The sequence below is a fragment of the Dendrobates tinctorius genome, unplaced genomic scaffold (assembly GCF_039654945.1).
Source record: "Dendrobates tinctorius isolate UK_male_01 unplaced genomic scaffold, ASM3965494v1 ptg000023l, whole genome shotgun sequence".
NCBI classification, from domain to species: Eukaryota; Metazoa; Chordata; class Amphibia; order Anura; family Dendrobatidae; genus Dendrobates; species Dendrobates tinctorius.
In genome coordinates this window covers 13,849,694-13,867,203 of record NW_027361691.1, presented here as the reverse complement: position 1 = coordinate 13,867,203, position 17,510 = coordinate 13,849,694, and the positions used below count along the sequence as shown (strand labels likewise).

At 41.3% G+C, this 17,510-nt stretch overlaps 1 long non-coding RNA gene across 1 annotated transcript in view; it reads right to left on the bottom strand.

Annotated features, from left to right (window-relative positions):
• Window positions 1–204: 204 nt before the first annotated feature.
• Window positions 205–17,510, bottom strand: part of LOC141084473 (uncharacterized) — a 56,076-nt gene continuing 38,770 nt past the window's right edge. Inside the window, exons 2-3 of the long non-coding RNA XR_012231004.1 lie at window positions 10,607–10,705; window positions 205–964 (exon numbers count right to left, since the gene is read on the bottom strand). This is a non-coding gene — a long non-coding RNA (uncharacterized lncRNA). The remainder of the gene's footprint in view (window positions 965–10,606; window positions 10,706–17,510) is intronic.

Here is a 17,510-nt window from a genome sequence, read left to right as displayed (position 1 = left end):
TGGCTGGCTGTCAAAAATGGGGGGGCACAACGCCTTTTTTTTTAAATTATTTATTTAAATAATTAAAAAATATGGCTTGGGCACCCCTCTATTGTTGATAACCAGCCTTGCTGAAGCTGAAAGCTGAGGGTTGCAGCCCTCAGCTGTGACTTATGCCTAGATGGCTATCAAAAATACAGGGAAACTGATGCCATTTTTAAAGAAAAAATTATTTATTTATTAGTGTGGGCGCCATCTGCTTTCACTGTTATTAGCGGCAGCAGGCGTCAGCTAATGGTAGAAGTAGTCTCATCAGCTGACAACAATGACCAGAGGTAAACTTTATACCTTGGATCATAACGGCAAGAAGGAGGGTCCTATCGCGCCTTCTTGTCTTCGGTCTTCTCTGGGATTTTCTGGCAATGACATGATCACTTGCCATACGACACATGGCAAGTGCAGTAAGGTGCAAAAGTTCTAAGCAGGTGTAGAAAACATGCTGCAAATGAAGCTTTCTTTTTGAAATAGAAGTGTTCATAGCTTAATTTTATAATTTAACAAAATGCAAAGTGAATGAACAAAAAGAGAAATGTAAATTGCACGAATATTTAGTGACCACTCTTTGCCTTCAAAATGGCATCAATTCTTCCAGGTACATGCTTTTTTCCCCACAATTCTTCCATGAAGCCAGACTTTTCCAAAAACTAGATTGTTACAGCTGGTTAACGCTGGTTTCTGCCGGTTCTGAGCTGATTGCATTGCTAGACATTTTCCAATTTCACAAGGAAGGAAACATGATGTATGTTTCATCTGTTGCACTATCGTCCACAGCATTGACCATTTCTTGGTGCATCTTCAAAAGAGCTTGAAAAGCATATCTTCAATCCATAGTTTCTTTGAAATCATTGCCAGGGAGATACCTTAATGATGCAGTATAACTGCCTTGTGTCGGTTTGCAGTGCTTAATCTTGCCATGATATATGACCTGTGATATGAAGAAAGAACAAAGTCCTAAAACTGAGGCCCCCTGAGGAAGCGATAACACTTGAATGCAAAACGCGCGTCGGGGAACGTGGCCGAGTTCTTGGCAGGGCAAGTCACTATTATGTGTAATTGTTCCCTGTGTTATTAGTACAATGATTATTTATAAATGACATGCATCCAGAGCATTATAATTATCACTACATTGATGGCACTGTGTCTTTTGTAAAAATGTATGCCCTTTATGCTATCTCATTTTAATTTAAAGGCATATGCACTCAATATAGGGTAAAGAGATATACATATATATCTATATATATTACCTCCTCTTTTTCTTTGTTTGCAATTGCTTTAAACATCCTGACCTTGTCCTCGGCTGTTTTTCACACCCATGGATTTAGTCACATATTATATATGATGTAACCCATGCAATAATTTTCTGTATGCATTTTTTCTTTCCTGTTTTATGCATATGATTTTTGTCTATGTATATGATTTTTCTACTTATTTAATAAACTATTTGTATTTTTTGGCATTTTTTGACTCAGTTTTTTCCTTAATTTTCAAAGTTCTAAAACTGATGGCACCACGCTGGTAGAGCTCTAATCTTAACATCATTGAGTCTGTCTGGGATTACATGAAGACACAAAACTCTTACTGGGTGGTTTCAATTGAGCGATGGAAGTGGGTGCCTGGATCTGGCATGGTGAAGCCTGTCAATTTACTGAAACTGTCTTTCTCCCCACTTCACTATGTGACATGGAGAGCCGCTCGGCTGCATTGTTTTTAACCCCAGCAGTCAAGTTTGTATTGTTACCTGAAGATATGTAATAATTGAAAGTAAAGCAAAATTTTTGAGAGCCTTCTGAATGAAGGGCCTTTATGTTCAGGTGTTGACCCGCACCAGGCGCTGGCAGATTGCTCCGATTCTCTGCACACGTTAAATCATTATATTTCCATTTTCAGTACAAGCTGTGGAATATTTACCTCTCTAGTTCTTTCGCTTTATTGGCAGCCGGTTTGTGTCCTCGCTGCCAAATGCTATAATTACACTGAGAAGTATCTGATTCAAACTTTTAGGCAAAATGCATTTTTATGTTGCACAGTAAGACAGACCGCGAACCACTGCTGCAATATCAGGATGGAAAATTAGGGGGCCTCCATGCAGGAGAAGAAACCATCGATGTGCTACTGGTCTGCACAAATGAAAAACCTCCCCTTCTCTGACGTCACTTCCTCCTCTGCAGGTATTGGCTGACTTTGAATCCTAATTGTATCCTTACTGTTTTGTCTACCCCCTTGTATATTGTCCCTAATAATGGTCAATCTTAGAGGTCAAAGAGGTTATCCCAGCACAAGGTTCTTTCAAAGTATTTTATAAAAATAACAAGTACATCATACTCGTCATACTGCTGTCACTTTCTGGATCCAGTGCAGGTTGCTCCAAGGTCTGTTCTGGCACTGTAACTGATGACATCATTGTCTATCCATCCACGGTACTGAAGGGGCAGCTGATTGGCTGCAACAGTCAGGTGACTTGAAACACCTATCACTTGACATTTTTCTGATGGCACATGGTTCGCATGACTGCTGCAACCTATCACAAGCAGCGGCGGTCCCTTGGCTGGTTCAATGGCGAAGTCAATGAGTTCCCTATGCTGGATTCACAAGAGTGATAACAGGTGAATAAGATTTATTTTTTATTTTTATTTTTTTTTAAATAATCCAATCCACAGGGAGCAAGTAACTTTAGCCCGGACAACAGTGTTAATAATAAATACAAAGCCATTTCATCCCTGGAGCTATGCATCCCGAATCCTCACCGTAGGCCTCCTTTTTTTCACCTGTGAGCAACCCAACAAGCAACCCATATTCCTCACTTGACCAATGATGCTGGTCACAGAGTATATACGACACAAGACTGTTTACGCCAGCGACTGGTTGCAGCGGTCACAAGGGATATGTGGATTGTAATCTATACTGAAATGGGAAACCGAAAATCAACAAAGAGGACTCATTATTATTTTTCTGTGATGTAAAATCTGCAGTGTGGTAGCACATGCTGTATAGCTCAGTCCCATCAATCAGACTCTCTAAGACTGGTTTCACACTTGCGTTTTTTTGCGCTGCATTTTAGCACTAAAAAACGCATGCGCTTTTTTTCCCTATATTTTGCATGGGATGCGCTTATGTGCGCATACACATGCGTTTGTATGCGTTTTTACGCGCATGCGTTTTTTTGTGGTGTGCGCTCGGGCGCACAAAATGCATCCTGTTGCATTTTTTGGGCGTCCGACTTGCCTCAAAAAAACGCATGCGCGCGCAATGCGTTTTTTTTACAGCAAGACACCCATTATAAGTCTATGGGTGCGCATATGTGCGCATTGGCATGCTCATGTATGCGTTTTTTTGCACATGCGTTTTTTTGTTGACCATTGGTTAGGCTAGTTTCACACTTGCTTTTTTTTGCAGCGCGTTTTTCCCGCAAAAAAACGCATTGAAAAAACGCATACAAAAGCATACAACTGCTGCGTTTTTTTCAAGCATTTTTATGAGCATGCATGAAAAAAACGCAGCGTTTTTATGCGTTTGTATGCGTTTTTAGTGCGTTTTTACCGCGTTTGCGTTTTTTTCCAACATAAGGGTGGCCCCTCACACTAACCCAAACCATGACTTTACTAACCCTAACCCTGACCCTAACCCTAACCCTGACCCTAACCCTAACCCTAACCCTGACCCTAACCCTTAACCAAATCATACTTAACCCTAACCCAAACCCTAAACCCTAACTAACCCTAACCCTAACCCTGACCCTAACCCTAACCCTAACCCTGACCCTAACCCTTAACCTGACCCTAACCCTAACCCTAACCCTAACCCTTAACAAAACCCTAACCCTAACCCTAACCCTAACCCTAACCCTGACCCTAACCCTAACCCTAACCCTGACCCTAACCCTAACCCTAACCCTTAACAAAACCATACTTAACCCTGACCCTAACCCTAACCCTGACCCTAACCCTTAACCAAACCATACTTAACCCTAATCCTGACCCTAACCCTGACCCTAACCCTTAACAAAACCTAACCCTAACCCTAACCCTAACCCTGACCCTAACCCTGACCCTAACCCTTAACCAAACCATACTTAACCCTAATCCTGACCCTAACCCTGACCCTAACCCTTAACAAAACCATACTTAACCCTAACCCTGACCCTAACCCTAACCCTGACCCTAACCCTAACCCTAACCCTGACCCTAACCCTAACCCTGACCCTAACCCTTAACCAAACCATACTTAACCCTAATCCTGACCCTAACCCTGACCCTAACCCTTAACCAAACCATACTTAACCCTAACCCTGACCCAAACCCCAACCCTAACCATGACCCTGACCCTAACCCTAAACCCCCTTAACTAACCCTAACTCTAACCCAAACCCCTAAATTCCATGGTTAAAAAAAAAAAACGCATATGCAAAAAAACGCATACATGAGCATGCCAGTGCGCACATATGCGCATCCATAGGCTATAATGGCCATTTTTAGCGCAAAACGTGCGCATATGTGCGCATGCGCTTTTTTGCAGGGCCAAAAAATGCAACATGCTGCGTCTGGAAAATCCAAACGCACACCCCAAAGAAAACCCAGCGCATGAAAATCGCATACATGCGCTTACAAGCGCGCAGGTATGCGCACCCATGTTAAATATAGGGGAAAAAACGCATGCGCAGGTTAGCGTTTTTTTCCAGCGCTAAAAAACGCAAATGTGAAACCAGCCTTAGACAATGGAAATTAGGGGTTTGGGTTAGAGTTAGGGTTAGTTAAGGGGGTTTAGGGTTAGGGTTAGGGTTTGGGTTAGGGTTAGTATGGTTTGGTTAAGAGTTAGGGTTTATGGTTAGTTAGGGTTTAGGGTTAGGGTTAGGGTTTGGGTTAGGGTTAGTAGGGTTTGGTTAAGGGTTAGGGTTAGTATGGTTTGGTTAAGGGTTAGGGTTAGGGTCAGGGTTAGGGTTAGGGTTAGTATGGCTTGGTTAAGGGTTAGGGTTAGGGTTAGTAAAGCCATGGTTTGGGTTAGTGTGAGGGGCCAACTAATGTTGGAAAAAAACACAAACGCTGTAAAAACGCACTAAAAACGCATACAAACGCATAAAAACGCTGCGTTTTTTTCATGCATGCGCATAAAAATGCTTGAAAAATCGCAGCATTTGTATGTGTTTGTTTGCGTTTTTTCCATGCGTTTTTTTGCGGGAAAAACGCGCTGCAAGAAAAAGCAAGTGTGAAAGTAGCCTTATATGCAGGTACCAAAGTAATTTCTGCTATTGTTAAGGCCAGCTAATAAGAATCACTCTACTAAGAGCAATTTCTTCTCACTATCATTATCCATCCAATAACAATAGTAATAACAATAATTTTATTTCCATAGCTCCAGCATATTCTGCAGCACTTTACAAATAAGCAGGGACAAGTACAGACAATAAAGGCAGTACAAAGTAACACATACTGTGGGGAAAAAAGTGTTTAATCAGCCACCAATTGTGCAAGTTCTCCCACTTAAAAAGAAGAGAGAGACCTGTAATTGACATCATAGGTAGACCACAACTATGAGAGCCATAATGAGAAAACAAATCCAGAAAATCACCTTGTCTGATTTGGCAAGATTTATTTTGCAAATTATGGTGGAAAATAAGTATTTGGTCACCTAAAAACATGCAAGATTTCTGACTCTCACAGACCTGTAACTTCTTCTTTAAGAGGCTCCTCTGTCCTCCACTCATTACTTGTAGTAATGGCAGCTGTTTGAACATGTTATCAGTATATGTTGGCAGCGGATTATTCAGGATACTCTCCAAGTGTGTGACAACAGAGCCTCTTTATTCAGGAACAATCAGGAACAATATATGATAAGCCTAATTGATCAGGAATAAACCATTTGTGTGTCTCTATCTGTGCAGCATCTACAGCAGGCTGCTTCTCTCATACACAGACACAGGAAGCAGGAAATACAGTCACATGCACTCCCTGTGCGAGCCTCTGGGAGGTTTTTTTTGTTCTAACTTTAAGCACAGCATACAAATGTAGCAACTAAATACTCATAGACAGGAATGAAGTTGTTGCACCAAAGATATTCCAATAGTATAAAAGACACCTGTCCACAACCTCAAACAGTCACAGTCCAAACTCCACTATGGTGAAGACCAAAGAGCTGTTGAAAGGCACCAGAAACAAAATTGTAGCCCTGCACCAGGCTGGGAAGACTGAATCTGCAATAGGCAAGCAGCTTGGTGAGATGAGATCAATTGTGGGAGCAATAATAAGAAAATGGGAGACATACAAGGCCACTGATAATCTCCTTCCATCCGGGGCTCCACACAAGATCTCACCCCGTGGGGTCAAAATGATCACAAGAAAGGTGAGCAAAAATCCCAGAACCACATGGAGGACCTAGAACTGTTTGGTAGAAACAAAAGTCATAGAATCATAGAATCATAGAATCGTAGAGTTGGAAGGGACCTCCTGGCCATCTGGTCCAACCCCCTGCTCAAAGCAGGATTCGCTAAATCATCCCAGTCAGATGTCTGTCCGGCCTCTGTTTGAAGACGTCCATTGAAGGAGAACTCACCACTTCTCGTGGCAGCCTGTTCCACTCATTGATCACTCTAACTGTCAAAAAGTTTTTTCTAATATCTAATCTGTGTCTCCTCCCATTCAGTTTGATCACATTGCTTCTAGTCTTTCCTGGTGCAAATGAGAATAAAGTTGATCCTTCTACAATGTGACAGCCCTTTAGATATTTGTAGACAGCTATTAAGTCTCCTCTCAGTCTTCTCTTTTGCAAACTAAACATTCCCAAATCCCGCAACCTTTCCTCATAAGACAGGGTTTGCAGACCGGTCACCATTCTGGTCGCTCTTTTCTGAACTTGCTCCAGTTTGTTGATGTCTTTTTTAAAATGTGGTGCCAAAAACTGGACACAATATTCCAGATGAGGTCTGACCAAAGAGGAGTAGAGGGAAATTATGACTTCACGTGATCTAGACTGTATGCTTCTGTTAATACATCCTAGAATTGCATTTGCCTTTTTTGCTGCTGCATCACACTGTTGACTCATATTCAGTCTGTGATCTATTAGTATACCCAAGTCTTTTTCACATGTGCTGTCACGTAGCCCTATTCCTCCCATTCTATACAGTATATGCTTTTTTCATTTTTATTGCCCAGATGTAGTACTTTGCATTTCTCCCTGTTAAAAACCATTCTGTTAGTTGCTGCCCACTTCTCCAGTTTATTTATATCTTTTTGAATCCTCTCTCTCTCTTCTCTAGTATTAGCTATCCCTCCTAGCTTTGTGTCATCAGCAAATTTAATCAGTTTACCCTCAATGCCTTCATCTAAATCATTGATAAAGATGTTGAACAATACAGGGCCCAGGACAGAGCCCTGTGGTACCCCACTTGAGACATTCTTCCAACTGGATGTGCAGCCATTTACAACCACTATTTGGGTCCGATCACTAAGCCAGTTATGAATCCACCTAACAGTTGCCTTGTCCATTCCATACTTAGTCATTTTTTCAATAAGGATTGTATGAGAGACTTTGTCAAATGCTTTGCTGAAGTCAAGATATACTATATCTACAGCATTTCCTTGATCCACCCAATCAGTGATACCGTCATAGAAGGAAATTAAGTTAGTCTGACATGACTTATTAGTTACAAACCCATGCTGACTCTGTTTAATCACTTCATTCTTATCCAGGTATTGACATACATGTTGTTTAATAATTTGTTCAAAGATCTTTCCTGGTATAGAAGTCAGACTCACCGGCCTATAGTTGCCTGGGTCCACCTTCTTCCCCTTTTTGAAGATAGGAACAACATTTGCTCTTCTCCAGTCTTCTGGCACTTCTCCTGTTCTCCAAGAATTTTCAAAGATTATGGAGAGGGGTTCAAAAATTTCTTCTGCTATCTCCTTCAGTACTCTGGGGTGTAATTCATCTGGACCTGGAGACTTGAATTCATTTAGGTTAGCTAAGTGTTTCCTCACTATCTTTCTGTTTATAGATATCCTGGATTCTTCTATTCCCTTAATAGGACAGTGAATAACAGTTGATGTTACATTTCCTTTCTGAGAGAAAACAGATGCAAAATAGGAATTTAAAAGTTCAGCCTTCTCAACATCCTGTCTTACCATTTCATCATTTTCATCCTGTAAAAATCCTATAGCATCTTTGACTTTTCTTTTACTTTTGACATATCCTCAAAATCCTTTATTATTGCTTTTGACATCTCTTGCAAGCCTCAATTCATTTTCAGCTTTAGATAATCTGATTTGTGCCCTGCAGGTTCTGCAGACAGCATTATATTCTTCTTTAGATATGCCTCCCTCTTTCCATTTTATAAACATTTTTTTCTTCCTTTTTAGCATGTGCTTAAGTTCTGTGTTCATCCATCCTGGTTTCCTTAAATGCTTCCTATTCTTCCCTCTTTTCGGAATTGTTAACAACTGTGCTTTGAGAATTTCATTTTTCAAGATTTCCCATCATTCCTGGACATTTTTGTCTTTAAGGATATCCAGCCAATGGATCCCTCCAATTCTCTTTCTGAATCCCTTAAAATCTGCCTTTCTGAAATCTAACCTTGACGTCTGAGTCTTCACAGGTCTTCCTCCTCTAGTTATCCAAAATTCTAAAATAGCATGGTCGCTACCTCCTAGGGTCCCAGCCACTTTTACCTCTTCAACCATTTCCTCCCTGTTTATAAGGATTAGATCCAAGGTAGCAGTTCCCCTTGTTTTCTCCCTTACCTTTTGGAAGATAAAGTTGTCAGCAAGAGAGGATAAGAATTTCCTTGACCTGTTAGTTTTGCCTGAGAGAGATTCCCAACAAATGTCTGGATAGTTGAAATCTCCCATGACAACTATGTCATATTTTTTGGAGAACTTGGCCATTTGATGCATAAAGAGTTCATCCATATCTTCAGCTTGCACAGGCGGCCTGTAGTAAATGCCTACAATGGTGTCCTTTCCATTGTTCTGTCCTTGTATTCTTACCCAAACAGTTTCCACAGAACTCCCAGTCTCTGAAGCTTCAATCTCTGTGCAGATATACGCGTTTCTAACATACAATGCGACACCCCCTCCTCGTTTATCAAGTCTGTTTCTTGCAAATAAGTTGTATCCTTCTAGTCTTGTATTCCAATCATGTGTATCGTCCCACCAAGTTTCAGTGATTCCAATGACATCATATTTCTTTTCCTGTGTTAGTAGTTCCAATTCTCCTTGTTTGTTGCCCATGCTTTGTGCATTAGTATAGAAACATTTTAGTTTGTGATTGGTTTCTCTTTCTCCAATATTTTTATTAATTAGATTCTTTCGTCTTTGTTCTTCCTTTCCACTTCTAATAGCAGAGTTCTCAATAGCATTTGTCAGGTGTATGGCTTTTTCTGGTCTTTTGCTTCCCTTCCCATGTTGTTCTAGTTTAAAGCTCTCCTTACAAGTGTAGCAAGGCGACTTCCAAATACATGCTTTCCAGTCTTCGTAAGGTGCACCCCATCTCTAGCAAGTAGTCCATCGTATAAGTAGTTCACTCCGTGATCCAGAAATCCAAATTGTTGCTGACGGCACCATCGACGTAGCCAGTTGTTCACCTGCAGAATCTTATTCCACCTCCTCGTTCCATGGCCATCCACTGGGAGGATGGAAGAGAAGACCACCTGCGCTCCCAGTTCTTTCACTTTCTTGCCTAAGTCTTCAAAGTCTTCAAAGTCGCTGTGTTTGGAGGAGACAGAATGCTGAGTTGCATCCAAAGAACACCATACCTACTGTGAAGCATGGGAGTGGTAACATCATGCTTTGGGGTTGTTTCTCTGCAAATGGACCAGGACGACTGATCCGTGTACATGAAAGAATGAATGGGGCCATGTGTCGTGAGATTCTAAGTGCAAACCCCCTTCCATCAGCAAGGGCATTGAAGATGAAATGTGGATGGATCTTTCAGCATGATAATGATCCCAAGCTCACTGCCAGGGCAACGACGGAGTGGCTTCGTAAGAAGCATATGAAGGTCCAGGAGTGGCCTAGTCAGTCTCCAGATCTCAACCCCATAGAAAACCTTTGGAGGGATTTGAAAGTCTGCGTTGCCCAGCGACAGGCCCAAAACATCACTGCTCTAGAGGAGATCTGCATGGAGGAATGGGCCAACATACCACCAACAGTGTGTGCCAACCTTGTGAAGACTTACAGAAAACGTTTGACCTCTGTCATTGCCAACAAAGTATACATAACAGAATATTGAGATGAACTTTTGTTAATGACAAAATACTAATTTTCCACCATAATTTGCAAAATAAATCTTGCCAAATCAGACAAGGTGATTATCTGGATTTGTTTTCTCATTTTGACTCTCATAGTTGTGATCTACCTATGATGTCAATTGCAGGCCGCTCTCATCTTTTTAAGTGGGAGAACTTGCGCAATTGGTGGCTGACATGTTATATTGGAGCAGTCCCTTTAATTGCTCTGCCTGTTCATTAAGAATGGGAGTTATGGCTCTGTTATTTGTGGATTTTATGACCCTGTCTGTATGGCACTGCTATTAGTAGCACAAATAGAAGAAAAAATAGGCTAAAAAGCCCTAGCCAGCTCACCAACCACAGCCACAGCGCGGAACCTCGTCTGGACCCAACGATAGTTGATAGTAGACAGAAACATAAGGGGCGTTCCAGCTGATAAAATTTCTTGCTTTACTGAAAAATTAAAATAGTACAGCGGCTTACTCCTCAGGAGTGGATGGATGTGCTATGAGGCGCTGAGACAACAGCTACGCGTTTCGACCCTACATGGGTCTTTATCACAGCTGCAAATTACTAGCATAGTGCAAACCTTATACTTAGTGCTGACCAATGAGAACTGCAATGTAAATCACATGAACAAGCCAAAGGTCCTGTGAGCATTACTACCATGCCTATGTTCCATAGAGACCAATGACGATATCACCTTCTATCACATGTTCTAATAGAAAGGTCCTGTGTGCAAAACTCCACATTCTCTAGGTTTGCATAATAATACCACATAAAAACAAATTAATTGACATATATAAATACTTAAAATATAGCAATAGCCATCAATAGTGATACATGATCTCTGTTCTTTTGTTTAACCCATTTGGATATCTAGACCCCAGACAGAATATCCAAAAAGCCTCTCTTGTAAGAAGGCGTCTTTTTCCATCTGATTTTTGTAGCTGGGGGGCTTTCCCTCTCTGGTTGCGCCTTTACCGCGGGAGCCCACACAAATTTTTTTCAATGAATTAACCCCTTTATTTAACACCTACATGTCCCAAATTTTACACACAAACCCTAATCTAATTATTAGTCAAAGACATATAAAAAAAATAATTGAAATTAAATGATTTACGGTATGTAAGCCAGGTATCATTACATGTCAGGTTTTGGATTGATTTTACAGAAGCCAGCAATTGAATTAGCGGCTATTCTGCTATGTAGAACTCTAGGAAATATAGATATATATACATATATATATGTATATATATATATATGTGTGTGTGTCTCAATGACATGTACATACTGTATATATATATGTATATATACATATATGTATTCTATGTGTATATCTATTCTTTCGTTTGGGTTTTAACCTGTCATTGGGCTCCATTATTTGTCCATTTTGCAAGCCTGCGAGAAACTCTCGGCATATGGATGTCATACAGATGCTTACATGTGCAAAAAACGGAACCACACCTTGCCAACGGATGACATATGGATCACTGTTCAGGGAACATTTCTGCGTATTACGACCATAAAATACGGTCCGTATTTTTATACGTTGGGTCTGACCCCAGCCTTATTGTTCCGTTGTCGCAATATCAGCTATGTTCCCCCAGCCTGTATGGCAGTGAGTTGGTATAACTCCATATTACTGAGCCACATGGTCTCTGTGTGCTGCCATAAAGGCTGTGCTAGCTGGCGATTGTATGCAAATATTTCCCCTAAACTCAATGCTTCCTATTCATGGAGTAAGGACACGGCACATTTTTCTTTCCCTTGGTATAGCTCAGTATGAATTGGGGGCACAACGGAGATCTCAGGCATCTCTATACAAAACTAATACAGCTCCTTACAAAATTCTTAATATGTATTACTGCCTACTAATACCGTGGCGCCGGTCCTGCGGAGGACTGTAACCAGCGGGTGAGCTGCGGCTTCACTACCATTAAAATATAGTAAATAGTTTTACTCGGCGGTGGATGAATGAGCCACAGTGGCATGGAAATAATGTTATTACTCTACTGCTGGGTTCCCAAACCAGAAGAGAAATGCACGGAAAATAGAAAGATGCATCGTAATTGACTTCTCTACAGGACATTAACATAATATTATTGAGAGAATTTCTGATTAACATAAATATAAAAAGTAATAATAAGTTTATCTATCTATATGCAACGGCATGTAAAAGTTTGGGTGCAGGCTGGGACTGGCCCATAGGGTAACAGGGCAATCCCCCGGTGGGCCCCTGGGCAGATCTGGACCACCAACCTCACTGTATGGCAGAACTAGGCATAATTCACTTGATTCACTCTGTACAGAAAAATGCAGTATATCATCATCCATTAACCCAACTATACAGTGTATTATTATATAGAGATAGAGGTAAATTTCTGAACGAGGGTAGTGTAATATTTGTTTGCAGGTGAAAAGTGGCCCCCCAAAGTCAATGTTACAGGTGGGCCCTTGGCACCCCAGTCCGACACTGTTTGGGTGTCCCTACTCAAAATTACAGGTATTGAGAATGTGAACAGTTAAGCAAGATAAAGATGAAATGATCTCTAAAAGGGCTAAAGTTTAAGATGACACATTTCCTTGGTATTTTAGAAAAAAAAAGGAAATTTATTGTCATTTTTAAAAATTACAAAAAGGAAAATGGACCGATGCGATGTGTGCTCAGATAACTTTGACCAAGGTTTCAGACCTTAGGGTTATAGCATGTTCACCATCGTTAGGAAAGGCCAAGTGCTGAAAATTTCCCTGATTTATAAAAACTCAGCCTCCTGTGTCACGGTAAAGCGGAATGCACTTGGATGACATCTGAGTGCAGTCTGATCTTTCACACGCACCTATAGACTTGTAGTATGGGTGCATGTGATACGAATATTGGAGCCACTCACAGCATTCTGCCATTGTTTTATCATGCCGAATCACCTCATGACATTATCACCCATGAGACATTACTGTAAGTTACCTACGCGGCCTTGAGAACGCGACTGCATAAGTCACTCTTGATCATGTCACCGCTCATCATTCTAGCTCTCACCACTAGACCCGGCGGAGCACAGTGTGCGAAGCAGATGTGGCTGCTGCTCCAGACCTTGAAGGGGCTCCGTACACTGGAAGACAGAGACTGGGATCATCGTGGAACCTCCATTTGGACTACGGCAGACTGGTGTAAGGCTTTTTTTCATAAATGAGTGAAAAGGGAACTTGATGAGTTTTTTTTTTAAAATGAAGATTTTTTTTCTGTATGTTTTGTTTTACTTACTGGGTTAGTAATGGGGTGTCTGATAGACACCTCTCCATTACCAACCCATGGGTTTGATGCAAGCTGACATTACACAGCTCACATCAACCCCATAATCCCATTACCCCAATTGCCAAAACACCAGGGCAATTGGAAAGTGCCAAGGCTAAGCGCTAGAATTGGTGCATCTAATAGATGCGTTATTTCTGGGGCATCTGAGGTCTGGACTTATTAGGCTGGGAAGGGGTTAATATCCATGGCCCTACACAACCTATTAATATCAGCCCCCAGCTGTCGTCTTTGCTTTAGCTGTTTATTAAATATAGGAGGGACCTCACATCATTATTTTTGGGTCTCACCATTTTTAATAACCACCAAAGGCTGAACAGACAGCTCGGGGTTTACATTAATAGATCTGTAAGGTCCATGGATATTGGCCACTTCTGAGCATAATATGACCAGCTCACAGCTGTCTGCTTTCCCTTGGCTGGTTATTCAAAATTGGGAGACCCAATGTAATTTTTTTCATTTTTTTATGTATTAGCAAATATAGTAAGCTACACATGCAAGGCACTACTCCACTCAAACACTTGGACCTCTGTCTCCTGTTAAGATTATTTTTTATATTTTTTTATTCTTTGTTATTTTCAGTCATTATCCTATCCAAATTTCTTTGCATGGCAGCCCTCTAGCCCTTACTATGACCATTTTACAACCATTTTACTCCACCAAAATTCGGGTCACCATTGACTTATGTGAGTTTCAGGTTCGGTGTCAAGTTCTGGTACCCGAACCAAACTTTGGACTCAAGTTCGGCGGAACCTGAAGAACTCGAACTTCCATAGGTCCGCTCATCCCTACTGTGCACATGTTCTAGATTTTGTTACTTTATCTAACTGCTTCAGGCTACATTCCCACGAACTGGAATGAGAATCACTTTGGAAGCTGCTTTCAAAACGCTGCCTTGCATTGACCGCAGGTAAATCCGCATGTGTTCACTGAACCATGTGGATTTATCATGTTCAACACATTCTATTGATTACATTTCTGTTATGGAGACAAGTCTCCGCTGGAAAAATTGACATGCTGCAGTCCTAAAAGATACGCCACATGTCAGTTTCCGCGGGTGATCTGCAGGTGCACATAGATGCATAGTGGACATGGGATTTCTAGAAATCCCATACACTATGCTGTAGCAATTCCTGAACATGGGCACATACCCTCAGGGTTCTGAAACTGTGCAGTGGTTAAAAGAAGAAGCATTTGCATTCTTCAGGAAGCCACTCGCAAGTTATAGATTGAACTGTCGAAAAAAGGGAAAAAAAAAGCCAGCTCACCAATACAACGATATGTCCTCCGGAGCCCGGAATATAGTCATTGCCATGGACATCAATTGATTAAGGAGAATATAAAGGAGATCCAGCTCAAGACAAGTTAAAAATTCTATGTTCCCCATGATTAATAGTGTTATATACCCCAGAAACATGTGGGCACTACGTACTGATTGGTATATTTTTTTCGATGTTATCGCTATTTTAATTCATTTCAATAAAGCCTAGAATTTTTTAATCCACCTTGAGCTGGATCTCCTGCATATCCTTAACCTTTGTGGGGATTCACGCTTTTAGGTAGGCACTAGGTGGCACTGGATTTCTTGTGTCAAAACAATGGGACATTTATTTCCATAGGCTGCACAGCACCAAAAATCAAAACCATATCCAGGCAATAAGTAAACAAAATAGACCCTGGCTACTCATACATGGCTGAGCTTGTCCCAGTTCGGTCAAGCAAAATGTTTATTTGTACTGATACTTGCAATTTGGTGGACATGGCATGTGCAGTAGGGTGACCGGATCTCATATGGGGGGGAAAAAATGTCAGAATCTTGTTGGTCTGGACCCCACAAAACGATTCCCCTTTCCAGATATTGAGAGAGCCAAAATTTGAGCTCGATCAAACGACGTTAACCCGTGCCACTCGTCGCTCAAAGTTTGAAAAAATCCAAATTGAGGTATTTTAAGATTTAGGTATTTTGCATAGTCTGTTAGACTATAAAGAATGTGACAACAACATTGCAGAAATAGCCCTGACCAAATTTTCGAACCATTTGTGGTATTTGAATGCAGAGTTGGTGGGATTATCGTTTTTTGATCCCACCATTACAGACAATGAAAAGTTGTTAATGGCTTATAAATTGCTCAGTAGCACAGATGAACCATCAGAGCACGCTAACCTACATGAGTTGATAATTTTACATAGTTATCTAATCTATTCTAGAGCTTTTGTTAAAGTAGTTTTTGAAACGTCAGAATATAATGCTCGGCATTTGCTTACAACTTGCAGGACATATTACTTTTGTTCTTCATCTTTTGTCAGAAGGTCGTTAAAGTCGGTTACTTCCTACCTCTTTTAATTTTTCTTTCCTAACTTTTGGATTTACAACCCTAGCGTGCTCTGATGGTTCATCTGTGCTACTGAGCAATTTATTAGCCATTAACAACTTTTCATTGTCTGTAATGGTGGGATCAAAAAACGATAATCCCACCAACTCTGCATTCAAATACCACAAATGGTTCGAAAATTTGGTCAGGGCTATTTCTGCAATGTTGTTGTCACATTCTTTATAGTCTAACAGACTATGCAAAATACCTAAATCTTAAAATACCTCAATTTGGATTTTTTCAAACTTTGAGCGATGAGCGGCACGGGTTAACGTCGTTTGATCGAGCTCAAATTTTGGCTATCTCAATATCTGGAAAGGGGAATCGTTTTGTGGGGTCCAGACGGACAAAATTCCGACATCGATTTTTTGCGGTCACCCTAATGTGCAGTCTCCTCTCAGAGGGGGATTCTGGTTTGTCTCTCTCTCCAATGCAATCCACTCTGGTCAGCTTCCCCCAGCTGACTCACGAAAGTGAACACCTAGACTGGTTATATGCAGAGCCAGCCAGGTGCACTTAATCAGAGGCTGTAGAGCCATCATTTATCCCTAGCCTACCTGGCTTTGCTACACCATAGGGAAAAAAGATACATGTGGCAGGAAAAAGACCATAGACTTTTAAAGATATAGTAACTTTTAAAAATGTCGTATGTCATAACGCAAGGATAAAAAAAGCCAAAAAAGGCTCCTTATATGAACATCCATATAGATTTCCCAAATTACTAGAAAGAGTTCTCTAAACAGGTTATAAGTAGTGTTGAGCATTCCGATACCGCAAGTATCGGGTATCGGCCGATACTTGCTGTATCGGAATTCCGATACCGACTTCCGATATTTTTTCAATATCGGAATTCGGCATCGGAATCGGAAGTTCAAAGTTGATTGACAGCCTGACGTCATCATGATGCGCGGTGTGTGTGCATCATGATGCGCCGTCATTTCGGGCCTTCCAGGGGGTCTCTGCCGGCCTGCCGGGGGGCTGTGTGGACTGCCCGGGGTCTGTACCGGCCTGCCGGTGGTCTGTGCACCCTGTGGGGGTCTGTACCGGCCTGCCGGGGGGCTGTGCCGGCCTGCCGGTGGTCTGTGCACCCTGTGGGGGTCTGTACCGGCCTGCCGGGGGGCTGTGCCGGCCTGCCGGGGGGCTGTGCTGATGTCCGGGGGTCTGTGCAAGCATCGTCCGATGGGACTACAAGTCCCATCGGGCGATGCCTGCTACCATGACAGTGATTGACACATTAGCCAATGATGGGACAGTAGTAGTCCCATCATCCGGCTAATGTGTTAAATGTTAAAAAAAAAAAAAAAAAAAAATACTACATACATACTACATGCATGCTACATACATACTACATGCTACATACATACTACATGCTACATACATACTACATATATACTACATACATACTACATACATGCTACATACTGCATGCTACATACATGCTACATACTGCATGCTACATACATACTACATGCATGCTACATACATACTACATGCATGCTACATGCATGCTACATACATACATGCTACATACATACCACATACATACTACATGCTACATACATACTACATATATACT